This window comes from Eptesicus fuscus, chromosome 6, assembly GCF_027574615.1.
Source record: "Eptesicus fuscus isolate TK198812 chromosome 6, DD_ASM_mEF_20220401, whole genome shotgun sequence".
Classification (NCBI taxonomy): Eukaryota; Metazoa; Chordata; class Mammalia; order Chiroptera; family Vespertilionidae; genus Eptesicus; species Eptesicus fuscus.
This window is the reverse complement of record NC_072478.1, coordinates 41,391,250-41,404,905: the sequence shown is the minus strand read 5'-3', so window position 1 is coordinate 41,404,905 and position 13,656 is coordinate 41,391,250. Positions and strand designations below refer to the sequence as shown.

Genomic DNA, 13,656 nt, shown 5'->3' with positions numbered 1-13,656 from the left:
TGAATAAACAGAGTGGCTGAATTTAAGTTCTATTTACTTTAGTGCCAAACTATTAGAGAATTGAAATAATACAAATTCGGTAAAAGACCATTGGTCACTATTAAAAAATACAAGTCATTTTTTGTTGTTCAGTGTGGTATCAGTCATTCAAAAGAATCCAAAGACAAGAGAAGGGAGATGTGGAAGCTTCACTTCCTTTCTATAAGCCATTCTTGTCTTTCAGGAATTTTCAAGTAGTATGATAAATTCCTATACACAGGATATTTAGTTTAAAGCTCCAAGTGCAGGAGATATTTTTGAAAGAAATGGGACATATTGAAGGAATTTTCCAAAGCTATTGTTTTAAATGTCTCTCTTGGCCTTGCTTCTCTGGCCTTAGATAACCTTCCATGTTCAAACTTGATTCTCACAGCTTTGTTCATCTGTTCAAGGGCCTGATTTCTATTCTCCATACGAATGTACCAACTTGATTAATCTTTGCATAAACATATCCTCTTCAGCACCTGAAACCCAGGGTTCTAATTTATACCTCATAGAAGGAAGTGGTCAGCCACAAACTGACCACACAGAACCGGAAACTGAAAAAGCAAAAGAACATTGAATTTCTTAAAAGTACAGTGTCAATCAACTCACCAAGAGGAATTACTCAAGAGAAACTGGGAAATAACAGCACTATGTAGATATTTCGAGGTTATTATTTTTTAGAAAATGTAGGGTCATTATAGAGTACTCATTTAATATTGAAAGTTAAATGATTTTCAATCAATGTTTTGGTTATCTTTATAAGATAACGAGAGAGGAAAAAAGAGCTGAGGAAAAACAAACAAAAAAACCCTACAATGCTTACATGCAAATAAGCAATAAGGAGTACAAAAAGAATATAAGTATTTTTTTTTAATTTGCAACATTATTAATTTGTTCCATGATGTATACATTCAATAGCTCTTAGAGAAGACAATCACATGCTAGGTTCTGGGAATATAACATATTGTGGGGTAAGACAAATAAGCTGGTACAATATAATGAGAGTGACATGTACTTTAGCAATCCAGATAATTCATTTATTGCATCTCTTAAATAAATACAAATTACTATAAATCCTTCAAGTTAATATTACTTCAACACACATTGATTCCTATTATAGCAGGCAGAGTGCTTAATGCTGACTGTCCAGCAGCTAATTTGAGTTTATGGTTTTGTGGAAGCTACAGAAAGAGAAACAGAAAAGTGTAAGCCAGTATGATAATTATAAGGTTCTATAGGAACAAAAACTGGGCACACAATAACCCAATTTCAAGATCTAGGAAAGCTGTGAGAGAAGAAAGAAACATCTATGCTGAGATGTGAATCACAAGTATGTTTGTCCAGGTGAGCAGGGAGAAGGCATGGTGAGTAAGAGCATGACCTAATCAAGGAACTGATATATTTTTTAATCAGAATAAATGTAGGTCTATTCTCCCTGGCTCCTAACTCAGTCTGAGCTAATGTGCTGAAGGAGCTAATATGAAATAATGAGGTCTCTGGGAGACGATGCAGGGCTGTATTGCTGAGAGCAGATTGAATTAGATGTCTTAGGGGCTCAGAGTTATTTGGGTCATTGCAGGCCTAGTGTTTCTTGATTCCCTTCTAAGAGAAATAAAAACTAACCTTCTCAAGAACCCTCTCTGGACAGTGGTTAGGCTTTGGCAAAAATAAGCTCAAGTGAAAAAAAACCTCATTTACTCATTAGAGCATACTCATAATTACAATGGTGCCTTTTCATTTTCTAGGAAAAACAAAATAAAAGAGCAGCATTGTTTCATCCTTACCATTCAAACACCTACATCCTCAACTCCTAGGGGACACATCCAGAAAAATAATCTCTTGTAAAATTGAAATCTCTACATACAATGGGGTCCTTAAGGGAGAGTTATCAATAGAATATATTCTTGACAGTTTACTCTGAGGCATTTTTTGGTACTTACAAATTGGTGTTGTTCAGATAACTGTGCAAAGAATCGTTCCTATGATAGTTCAAAAATTTCTGGAGTTAATAAATTGCAAATAACTTCATGGAAATCAATACTTACTTTGGTTCAAAGAAATCTTTCCAGAATATATTGTCTAAAATTTAAAAACTCAAAACTTTAATTCTCCTTACACTAAATTATACTTTTTATTTTTATTTTTTGTTTAACGTGAATATACCTGTTTACTATCAAAACATCAAAGAGTTTTTCTGAAACTTTTCTCAGTAGGGGAATTGATCTCTTAAAGCTCTTAAATAAGAATACTTTGTCCTTCATGATTGTTTAAAGATATCTTTCTCATTCTGAATTATGGCATTAATTTTAACTGACTTCAACTCTTTATGGTATTGGCAAATACTATTGTAAATAAAGTTGTATTTTCAGAATTATTTTTTATAGGGGCATGGGAGATGCTTTGGGATATAAAAGCCATAAACTGATTTATATATATTGCAAATAGTAAATCACATATATCAGCTATGGCTCTAAACATTTGATTTGTTAAGTGGGACAAATCCACATACATTGTAATAGTTTAATATCTAATGTTAATGTCTTACATTTTAGACATTTGGAGGATTAATGGAAGTTTATATAGGCTTATTTTGTGTAGGGAACCTGAATTCACTTTAGATGTTGAGTTTGAGCTGTTTTGAGGGAATGATAGCTTAAAAGTATAGAAGATGATTCCTGATTCACAAGGGCCCTTCTCTAAGCTAGCAGTCTGTAATTTATACATTGACTTCCACCAAATATTTTTTCATCTTATTTTTAAATATCTTAGGTAGTGAATAGAGAGAAATAAAATTACTTAATTGCCTTTTGAGATAAAAATTATTTCTAAAAAGTCATTTTACTCTAGTTTTAGAGCATCGCTTAATCACTTTAAGAGTCATTTGATATATGCCAATTTTGACAATGTAAGCACTGTTTCTGCAATACACACAGGAGATTTGGATATCGTCTTAGTCCACTCAGAGCCCTAAACTCACTTCTCTAGGAATGTAGATCCTACTATATTAATGCAAGGGTAGTGTTACCATGTGCTATACTTTTGTATATGAGTTCTTGAAGTCTGAGAAATATGCACTCTCTGGAAAAATAATGGGTGACTTCTCTAAAAAAATAAATATTGACTTAATGTTATCATGATATTTTAGTTCATTAAATTGTATAGATGGGGACAGAAAACATATTTAAGATAAATCAAGCATCTATACAATGTAAAATAATATGTACATAAGAGATATAGAAACCATTAAAGTCACTTAAATGAATCCTGTATTAAATTCTCTGTCTCAGAATATCACTGCTTATTTAGCTGGGGATAATTGCTTTGGTGAATGTTTAAGGATTGTTGGAAAAACAATTTAATAACCAAGCAGAGTGGTAATAATGAGTTTTTAGTGCATTTTTACCAAAAAAGAAAATGTAATACCAATAAAATGAGAGGGAGAGTTGATGAGAAAAGTGCAGAAAGGTAATTTGATAAAAAATAAAAGAAGCAGGTTATATGACAAGGCTCTAGTTGGATGAAATGTAAAGCAGAATTAATAATCATTGTTTACTCATTTGCCTTTACTAGTATAATCACGCTTTCTCATGGTTCAGATCCTTTTCCTTGAGCCTATGAATCTCCATCTGATTTTTTCGAGGCACATCATCACACATTCCAAATTTATTCTGTATCAGATTCCCAGTTTGGCCATCCTTTACTTTAGGACTTGATACATCAGTTTATACCAGATGTTAATGACTGACATTCCATTTATACTCACCTCAGGACTATTTACATTTCAAGTGTGAACAAAATCATGCACAAATCTTCATCTATAAGATCTACAATGTCAAATAAGTAAGAATAAGTACTAGTATAGTTGCTCCTACACAGGAAACTGAAGATCTTTCACTAACCTTTCACTTTAGTGGCTACCTCCACCTCCAGGTTAGCATCAGTTTAAATAAACATAATCCTTCCTTAGAGAGGTTCCTGCCCCCATTTCCTAAAGAAGCCCCCAGTCTCTATCATATTTTTTGATGAGCCGTGTTCATGGCACTTTTGGTAGTCTGAAATAATTTTGTTAATCTATTTTTTAATATTTACTTTTGTCACACTAAAGTTCTTAACACCAGATATTATATTGGAGTGTGTGTGTGTGTGTGTGTGTGTGTGTGTGTGTGTGTGTGTGTGTGTGTGTGAGAGACTGGCACATAAAATGTTTACCATAAATATTTTTGAATTAAGTAAAGAATTCAACAGTTAACCAATCTGACAAAGAGCTCTGAACATGCTAATATTAATCTCATTTACATGTATTTTTCTTACGCAATAACCTGAAAATTCAGGAAAAATACTTTGCACTTATATGTCCATTTTAATGATCTCTAGGACATTGAAAATATAAAACATAAAAGCTTCAAAATAAGAAATTGGTAAGTTATGATGCATATACTCAATGGAATATTAAAAACTATTAAGTATTTTGTTAACATGTAAAGAGATAAACTATGTAGGATATGTTTATTTATATTTTTAAAACTTTTTTATTGACTTTTAGAGAGGAAAGGAGAAGGAAAGAGACAGAAACATCGATGTGTGAGCAAAACACTGGTAGGCTGCCTCCTGCATGCCCCCTACTGGGGATCAAGCCTGCAACCTGGGCATGTGCCCTGACTAAGAATCAAACCAGTAACCTTTCTGTGCACGGAACTGATTGATACCCAACCGAGCTACACCAGCCAGAGCAGGATATTTTTATTTTTGTTTTATTACATTTAATTATACTTTAATCAGCATATTTAAATTTTCTACCAAAAACTTTGTTTTCCTAAAGTCCTAAAGATCTTTGTCATATATTATCAAATAGAAATTATTTACCTCAGATAAACCTCATGGTCTTTGCCATGGACTTGTCATGATTAACTTGATTGGATTTGCTAGGTCATCTGCTACATAATGTTTATGAGAAAAGAGCATAACATCGATTGGACTTACCAGAAAACTTAGTCTTGTATATTCATGAGGAAAATATAAAGGCAACATGGCCTATTCCCATGCATTGTGAGGTAGTCAGTGCAAATCACGAAAGAACTGCACTTCATGACCCACTTTTGTGTGGGTAGAGTCACAATTTTTATTTTTGAGTTATAAATAGATATTTATATCTATTGTGGATCTGAGCAGAACATTTACTTTCCAGCATGAGATTCTTCAGAAGTCTCTTCTATCTGACAGGGTAACTGGTAACATTTAATATAGTGGCTACTACATTAGCACAGGCCTTCAAATGACCATATCAATGATACTTGAGCAACTTTCACTGGGAAAGTCATGTAAGAGAAAAAGAATATTTGCCATTTGAAAGCACTGAGATGTGGGCATTGGTTGTTACTACAGCTTAACTTGGTTTGTTCTGGTGAATACATTCACATTTATCTCTGAATTAGACCAAGGAGTATCCCTCCATAGTTCTGGGAGGGCAACACAGTTCTATGGTCTATGTTATTTGTATAAACTTCCAAGGAAACTGGATTAATGCAGTATGGCTAGTATAATTGGTACACACCATTTTGATAGTTTTGCTATCACATGTGACCCATGTGACTCATATGACCCATGCTTTGTGTCTACTTAATGTATCTTCAGGCCCAAGTTATAAATTCTTTGACTTCCTGTAGCAACTTCCTCTGGAGAAAAAGCAGAGCTAGAATGATTAGTTGATTAACATGTACTTATAACTGTGCTTTCGTGAAATGTAAAATTAGCTCATCCATCAGGAGAACCTTTACTTATATACTTATTCTGACCTGAAAATATATAGGGCAATCCTTTGAAACTTTTAAATCTGATGCAGCTCTAAATGAGAACTTTTAAAATAAAACATGTTATTTTATCAATATTCTCTGCTATGTCAACTTTACATTTAAGAGATTTGCATGTGTTTTAACCAGTGATGGGCTCTAACACAGTGTTTGATCTGTAAGAAATGATGGAGTTTGCCTCAGATAAAGAATAGAGGTAGAACATCCTATCTAATAAAAGAGGGAGTATGCTAGTTGACCCTCATGCCATCGCAAAGATGGTGGCACCCACAGGCAATAAGGAGGGAATATGCTAATTGACTGCCACACCCTCAAAGATGGCAGTGCCCACAGCCACAAGATGGTGATGCCCAGTCCCCTTAGCCCCACCAGGGCACCTGCCTCTGGAGTCACCCAGTCCCCTCAGCCCCCCAGTCCCCCAGGGCCGCCTGAGGCACAGACAAGCCTCAGATGACGACTGCCCAGCTGCCCAGGGCTGCCCGAGGCTCAGGTAACCAGGGCCAGCCGAGGCTTGTGCTGCCAGCAGTGGCAGCAGCAGAGGTGTGATGGGGCATCGCCTTCCCCTGACCACTGGGTTGCCTCCTGCCCCTGCGGGCTCCCGGATTCCGAAAGGGCACAGGCTGGGCTGAGGGACACCCCCCCACCCCATGCACAAATTTCGTGCACCAGGCCTCTAGTTAAATGATCAGAGAAGATAACTTAAGAAGCTTACTTGAGTATGGCATTTGTGTTATCAGTCAACAAAACATCAACCTAAAAAATCTTAAGAAACATAGACACTTGGAGAGAAACACTTCGGGACAAATAAGATACAAAAATATAGTCAATTATGATCTCACTCCTGCATATTTTTTTTCATGCTTATACTGACTTATTCTCCATTCCCTTATTCAAATTCATACACACAGAGAAACTGTTGCAAATCCTTAAATGAACTGTACTATTTCAATCTGTGTGCCTGTACACACTTGTACGGCTACTTGTCCTTATTAGGTCTACTCACTCTTACAGATCAAAGATATCCCCTAGTTCAATGTTCCCTTTTCACAAGTGGAATTTTTAATTTTTATTATTTTTCCAGAACTATAAGGTTTACATTTTTTAATCCCTTAAAAACATGCTGTGAAAATGTTTTACACTTGAGTCTAACACTCAGTTCTTTGAGGACAGGATCCATATGTTTATTAGTGCCTAGTACTGGGGCTGGTAACCAATGGAAATATGATAAATGAATAAAATGATAGCAGAAAGCCAATGTAGCTAAGTAATTAACTACTAATATAGAATGGATTCAATTAATGCATATTCCTTTAATAGGCCACAAGGAAAAGTTATTCAAATGGGTAATATAGTGGGTCTTCATCAAATTAATTTAGCAAAACAAGATATAGGTTTCCAATACAGTGTCAAGAAAGTATTAATGTGTATACAAAATCAGATGATGTACAAAAGTAGTTTTTTAGCATATGTGTCTAATACAAACTATGGACTGAGTTGTTAGGAAAACAAAACAGGTGCAGTTTGGGATACTGTAATATGTTACAGGGAAACTTTCATTATAAAGCTTTATGGATACAGCAATGCACCACATAGTAAGAATTTTTTAATTAAAATAATTTGAAAATAAAATAATCTCCAGATTGTCCTAAATGTTACTATATGATGGAATAAACTTTCTAAAAAGCTAAAATAGTAAGAGGAAACCTCATAAAAACCTTTTGTTCAGACCACGTACAGCTAATACACATAGACTTGATTTTTATTCTGTGAATGAACCGCGACACCCTTGTCCTAAAATCAATGTGAATTACAAGCTGCCTTTGTGGTGCTTTAAAAAAATCGGTAGAGAGAAAAATAAACCCTCTGGGAATCTCTGTAATGAAAAATAACCTAAGTGAAAGGAAGAGGGCAAACAAGAAGGATTCAAGCTACCACTCATGATATTCACACTTGTGGCACGGACTTGAAGTAGGGCAACTTCTTTTTCCTTTTTCCTTTTTTCCCCCCATTTTTTAAACTGATTTTTATTTTTTTCAAATTTTATTAAACTCACTGCAGTTACACTGTTTAGTAAGATCGTTTGTTTCAAATGTACATTTCTATGACACATGCTCTGTATATTGCTTTTTTCTAAATAATGCATTAATTCTCTCCTCTTTGTGGTTTGTATTGACCCTCCTTGATTGATTTTGTCGCTTGCTTAAATAAAACATAGCAGACAATCATTTCAGCACCCAATTCCCCTGCTGTACTAAGGAAAGAAAGTGCATTTAGGGGCATTGCTTTATATACATCAAAACTGTAGAAAAATTAGATTATATAATGGTGAGTTTTCTAATAATAAATAACCTGACCTGTGAAAATTGACCTCCTGTTCAAGGTCACAGTGGTTATTACTGCCATGCTTTCGGATTTATTTCTCTCACAAATGCAACTGCATTAAGTCAAATAATTTGCTCTCTTAGTAACCTTCAGATATAGAAAAAGAAAAGTGAGTCATCAAATCTGTAGTTTTGGGTAAATGACTATCATAAAAGATATGTAGAAAAAGATATCTGATATGTAACAATAACCAGACTTTCAATGTTTTGAAAGTGTGAAACCATAGTCAACATAAAAATTCTTAGTGCATAGTCTAAGTAGTTTTTATAGACCTTTTATGTACTAACATTTGCTTCCTTTGATTTATGTGGGACCTAAATTCTAGGATATTTAAAGAAGCTTCTTAAAGTATTAAGTCAGAAAATAAAGATTCTACATATAATGAGTGAGATATATATTAGAATCAAAGCGAATTTGCAGATACAAAACTAACGATTTAAATCTTATACCATTTAATATTATCAAAATTCTAAAATTGTATAAAATTTTACTAACTTTATAAGTATAAATGTAGATCACATCCATATTAACATGTTCTTATTTAAAGTGGCAAAAGCTGAACTCCTAAGAAAAAACTGTTCCCTTTGAGGTCTGATGCTTATCAGAAGATGCAAGCAAGAAATAATATCAATGCTTCACAATTTATCCATCCTTCTACTTCGTTAGATACAATATAGTCACTCATCATTTCCAGTGGCTAAATCCTTCTGACCCCTAAAGTTTTATTTTTGTTTTTAATATATTTTTATTGATTTCAGAGAGGAAGGAAGAGGGAGAGAGAGAAATATCAATGATGAGAGGGAATCATGGGTTGGCTGCCTCCTGTAGGTCCCCTACTGGGGATCAAGCCCACAACCCGGGCATGTGCCCTGACCTGGAGTCGAACCATGACCTCCTGGTTCATAGGTCAATGCTCAACCACTGAGCCACTGTGGCCAGGCTAAAGTTGAATGTACTTTCATATAACTTCAGTTTATGCCGATTTAATTAAAGTACATTGAAGTTAGTATATTGGAATTAAAAAATAAATCTCCCACCATTTTAATATTGGCCAAGTCTGTCATTGAAATATCAGTACATTTGGCGCCTCAGTCACAACTCCAGAGGGCCTGCTATTTGCCTCTCCTTTGCTGAAAGTCAGGGCATTAGAGGTGTGGTCTGAACTCTGCCTCTCAGGCATAGGCTGGGAGTGGAGGGCTCCCTCCAGACTGTATGGCACTATACACTTAGAGTGAGGTTGATGGTGAGAACACTCATTTTGATGGGAGTTTGGTGGGAGTTTTCTCAGTTGTCCAATTTGTAGGAGTCACTCAATGAGTTTTTTTTTTCTCAGAGATACTTGGATTTTTCTCAGAGATACTTGCTCTGGGTATAGTTATATTTTCAGTGGGTCATGGGAGGAGGCAAATCAGGAGCCATCTTGGTCTCCATCCCCTCTCAGTTTTTTATTGGTTTGTTGTATAATTTCTAACTCTCCTTTTCCTGCCTTCCCCTGCTATCTGGGGTCTTTGTGTAGGTAGCAGATTATGCCCTTACTTCTGTAAAACACACAAAAGCTTTTGAGATTTGAAGGCATAATCCTCAGTCAACTTGAATGCATGGAAAGGCTTGAGGTACCAGCGTCAAGTTCTTCCCAGCCATGACTAGCCTGACATGAATGCAGGCATGACAGGGGAGACATCCTAAAGGTCTGCATCAGATGGCTGAATATACTGGGATGAGGCAAAATAGGGTAGCAACCATCTACTCCCCACTCAGCGGAGCACTCACTCCTGGGACCTGTTCCAGAGCCATGTCAGAGGCCAGCTTGTTCATGCTGCTCTCCACTGTGCAGTGGAGAGCAGCATGAACAAGTTTAGGAGTTTAGGAGCCATGTTGGCTGTCCTGGATATAATCCAGTGATATCCTCCATTTAAGAGTAGTCAGCATATTATTTTTATTTATTTTTTAAATTATTGTATTTTAATTTTTATTTCATGTGTTTTTTTTTAATTTTTTAATTTCTTTATTGATTAAGGTGTCACAAATTTGTCCTCATCCCCCCATTCCCATCCCCCACCCCTCCCATCTTGACATATTATATTTCTAGACCAAATGGTTTGTACATCTCTGCAAACCAGGAGGAAATCATCACAATGAGAAGAGTTATTAAAAGTGGTCCATGTTGTATAATTCCTAGGATAAATGGGCTGAGTAGCAAATATTTCTGTTGTGACCTGTTTGTTTGTTTTTAATTTATCTTTATTGTTGAAAGTATTACAGATGTACCCTTTCCCTCCCCTCATTGACCCCCTCCACCCCATCCCCAACCCATTTCTAGGCCTTCACCACATATTATTTTTAATCATCCAACAGGAACCGCACTCATTTAAGTTCCAAAAATTTGCTTGCTTTCAAAGTATCTTGTACTGTATAAGTATTTTGGTTTTAAACATCTCAGGATACTTGAAAACCTCATAGACAGGGTCACAATTCCTAGTCATATGGAAGTGCCATGAAAAGAGACAGGGCTCCTGGTCCTAAGTGCATTTGCTGTTCAAGACTGAAGTAACTCAACATCCACCCCCATATCAGAACTGTTAAAACATAGCCTTACAATTTTTTTATTGATGTTTTCAATCTCCAGTTTATAATGGAATAGGTACCATAAATTATGCTTCACCTTGTATTACATGCCTCTCCATGGGAAGAAATCAGGATAACATTTCTTTAACATGGTTTACTCCTCTTCTTGAGTTCTATGCATCAGAATCGCTTTTATCTGATGATCCATACATTAAAGGTATTTCTCTCCTGTCAATAGTCAGCCATCCTTCAAGGGAGAGCTTAAATATCTCCTTCCTCTGAAAGTTTTTCTTCTGTACTCAAAAACCTGCTATCTCTATCCCTTTTCTGAAAATCTATGATATCTGTGTACCTTTGAGAGTGCACACTACTTCTTTATTCAGATTGCTTTTTTGGTGGGTACATATTTGTTTCCCTGATTCCACTCTTAAGTTCTTAATAGCAGAGATCACATTTCATCATTCATCCTTGTGTTTCCTAAAGCTTCCACAACAGAGTTTTTAATTAAATAAAGGAATCAATGAGAGGGAAGAGTCAGAGACAAGGAATGGTAATCAATCAAAACTGATGATGCATTATGTCATTCAACATGCTTTCAGATTGGAAGTAATTTCATGTTTTATATATCATCATATTCCCTACCTATAGCTTACATTATTGAAAGTATCTAAATCCCCTGCATCTTTTGTGTAGCACATGTCTGGGGGGTAGAATAAACAGTAGACATTTCCTATTCAATAACATTAAAAACAAAACTCTTCTTAGGTATTCTAAATTGCTAGGATCTGAAATAATGAAATTCATAATCCAGAGATCTTCAATGTGAGTAAAAACAAAGGCATTTACATTATAACTCTAATGCATGGCAAATGCTCACTGTTATGATCCCTATTAATTAAATCTAAAAACTTCACATAAGAACCCCATTCAGAGCTTGTATATGCAAACACATATATTTGTATACTCCAAAAGATTCTGCTGTATTCTCATGCCTTGTGCTCTTTCTTCACATTCAACCTGGATGGCTGCACTCACGCCAGCAATGTGAAGTGGAAGTACAGAACATTTCATTCCTGGTAAGTGCAATCAACATGGGCAGTGAGTCTGGATCATTTAGACTAAAATACAGGTTGCTTTTGTTTCTTTTGGCATTGAAATACCTTGTTTTCCCTCTTCAACTTTCCATTTAGTGATAATAGCATTTCTGGATGGTATTTTAGGCTTTTTAAGATCAAACATAAGTGGTGGTTAGAGCAATTGTCATGAAGCCTATTCAACAGAAACTGAAGAATAAAGAGTGTCTATTGATTGCCCAAGAACATAGACAGCAAATATAGCCAAACAGAGACTCCAGGGCAGACATTCTGATTTCAAATTTATTGTCTTTTACCCCCTTCAAACAATGCCTCTCATAGGCAGTAAAAGAAAGAAGAGAAATGGCACTTGTGTATGTATGTCTACTAAGGGTTATGCTCTGGCTAGGAGATTTTTATTTACATCTTCAAATAACTAATATGAAGTATGATATCATTCTTACTTAAAGCAGAAACTTTCTGCTGAAAGGGGTTAAATGAATTGCCTGACATGTTACTTGGATGGCAGTCCAGACCTCCAGGCCACACTGTTGCTTCCTTTGATAGAGAGTAATTAAGACCTTTTTCTGTTCTCTGTTTTATTAAGTAATAATTGCTCAAATCATGTTTTCTAGTTGATCCTGATGAGACTATCAGTATGTCAGTAAAGACATGAACCATATCTTAATTTTTTCTTTGTTGCCTAAGATTACGAATGCCACATTCTGCACATGCTATATATGCCTACTGACCCTTAAAATTTTTACTATAAAATTGTTTCTCAATAAACACAATTTTCCAATCATTTTCATCTCTATTTTACTTAAATTAAATCATAACACAATATGTAGCCTTAACCATAGAACTGATACAACTCTCAATTGCTTCTTATCAAGGAGGCTGATTAATTAGGGCCAAATATCAGTGCTCTACATTTGATTTATTCTCTTTGTGAGTTATTTCTAGCAATGCAATTTTATTCCTTTGCTTTATATGACAATACATTTCAAGACCCTAACCATAACTATCTGATGTCATGGGAATCCTAAAGAGTCTTATTCAGGCTCATTGATTTGGGCAGGGGAAGGCAGTTGGGCAATTGGGCCTGCAGGGGAGGGCAGTTAAGGGTGACCGGGCCTGTAGGGGAGGGCAGTTGAGAGCGACCAGGCCTACTGGGGAGGGCAGTTAGGGGAAATTGTGCCAGCAGGGGAGGGCAGTTGGGTGTGACCAGGCTGGCAAGGGAGGGCAGTTAAGGGTGACCAGGCCAGCAGGGGAGGGCATTTGGGGTGACCAGGCAGGCAGGGAAGAGCAGTTTGGAGTGACCAGGCTGGCAGGGTAGGGCAGTTGGGGGACTAGGCCTGCAGGGGAGGGACAAGGCCTGCAGGGTAGGGCAGTTAGGGGCAATTGGGATGGCAGGGTAGCAGTTAGGTGTTGATCAGCCTGGCAGGGGAGTGGTTAGGGGGTGATCAGGCTGGCAGGGGAGTGGTTAGGGGGTGATCAGGCTGGCAGGCAGAAGTGGTTAGGGGCAATCAGGCAGGAAGGCAGGCGAGCAGTTTGGAGCCAGCAGTCCTGGATTGTGAGAGGGATGTCCAACTGCCCATTTAGGCCTGATCCCAACGGGCAGTCAGACATCCCTCAAGGAGTCCCAGATTGGAGAGGGTGCAGGCTGGGCTGAAGGACACACCCCCTACATGCACAGATTTTGTGCACCGGGCCTCTAGTCTACTATAAAAATGCAAACAACTCTTCAGGCAGAAATATACAGTAGTCCCCCTTATCTGTGTTTCATTTCCTGAGGTTTCAGT

At 36.6% G+C, this 13,656-nt stretch overlaps 1 long non-coding RNA gene across 1 annotated transcript in view; it reads left to right on the top strand.

Moving 5' to 3' along the window:
- Positions 1-11,842, top strand: part of LOC129149449 (uncharacterized) — an 82,124-nt gene extending 70,282 nt beyond the window's left edge. The window contains exon 3 of the long non-coding RNA XR_008556342.1: positions 11,819-11,842. This is a non-coding gene — a long non-coding RNA (uncharacterized LOC129149449). The remainder of the gene's footprint in view (positions 1-11,818) is intronic.
- The last annotated feature ends 1,814 nt before the right edge of the window (positions 11,843-13,656 follow it).